Below are 1,211 nucleotides of genomic sequence, written 5' to 3'. Positions count from 1 at the left end.
ACACACACACACACACACACACACACACATAACTGAATCACTTTGTTGTACACCTGAAACTAACACAACATTGTAAGTCAACTATATTTCAATAAAAATATATATATATGTATAAAAAAGGGGAAGAATTCACGGTATACAATTTTTATTTTTAAAAGCTAATAAACATTACTTTAAAATAAGACATGCTCTCTTAAGGTACTATCAGAAATAAGACCAAGAATAGTGATGAATTCTCACTTGAGAATTACTCTTAATATTTTAGTTCTATGCCATGTATTACTTTTATATTAACAAACACAAATGTTCTTTCTGAAAATACTCTGGCGTGCACTAAGCATTGAGATGATGCGAAAAAATACTGAAGTGAAATATTTTGCTATGCTAAGCCTCATGCAAATGAATTTCAGAGCATGGTATAAGGTCATATTAAATAGTCAGTTAAACCATCTGGATTATCAACATTTTTATGCCTAAGTGTATGCTTAAATATAAGAAAAATGTACATATTTGTGTCTGCCTCTCCTGGCATATTTTCACAAACAACTCATACATGAGAAAAATTATCTTAATCAAAATTAAAACCTTTAAATTATGAACTAATGCATTAATGAGAAATGTTACCCTGCATTTTTATGATTGGTTATGTGGTCACTGATGGCCTCTTTTTCTTTATTTGGCTTTTCTTTCTTTCTGGAGGGCCTTTGCTGAATCACTTCTCCTTTATCAAACATGAGGTGTAGGCAATAACTGACCAATTTGATTATGGTGAAGAATATCGTCACTGAGCTGCAGTAAAAAATACAGTGATGGCATTTGGAGGAAAAGCCTAGAGAAGAGAAAAGAATGGAAAAAATGTATTGGCTTGTAGGATTACCTGTGTTCTTAAATCTGAAATTATTTTTACACTATTTATTGAGCATAAATTGGGCGAGATTTCAAATTTTATGAGTTTTATAACTTTTCCTGTTCCTAATACCTGAAGAGAAAGAGCTACTACCTTTTTATTTTTTTAAAAAGTCTTTCTTATTTTTCAGGTGCTGGTACTAGCTGCAATGACCAACATGTGACTTGCAGACAGGAACCCCATAGAACAAAAGATACTTTATAGTGAGAGTCTCCATCTTCTACCAGCTCTTTTCTACAGGCTAGTCTGGTCTTTCCGTGCATATGGTCTTCAAGGCCAGAGGAGGGCCTTTGACATGCTGTTT

The 1,211-nt window shown here is 32.9% G+C and overlaps 1 long non-coding RNA gene across 2 annotated transcripts in view; it reads right to left on the bottom strand.

Moving 5' to 3' along the window:
- The window catches only part of LOC114485861 (uncharacterized), a 2,417-nt gene extending 1,233 nt beyond the window's left edge, over positions 1-1,184 (bottom strand). The window contains exons 1-2 of one of the 2 annotated variants that reach the window (XR_003679125.2): positions 1,001-1,184; positions 625-829 (exon numbers count right to left, since the gene is read on the bottom strand). This is a non-coding gene — a long non-coding RNA (uncharacterized lncRNA). The remainder of the gene's footprint in view (positions 1-624; positions 830-1,000) is intronic. The other variant, XR_003679126.2, reaches the window with a different exon arrangement.
- Positions 1,185-1,211: the final 27 nt, after the last annotated feature.

The sequence above is a fragment of the Physeter macrocephalus genome, unplaced genomic scaffold (genome assembly GCF_002837175.3).
Source record: "Physeter macrocephalus isolate SW-GA unplaced genomic scaffold, ASM283717v5 random_7087, whole genome shotgun sequence".
Lineage (NCBI taxonomy): Eukaryota > Metazoa > Chordata > Mammalia > Artiodactyla > Physeteridae > Physeter > Physeter macrocephalus.
Note: the sequence above shows the minus strand (reverse complement) of the source record. Positions and strands in the feature narration are given on the sequence as shown.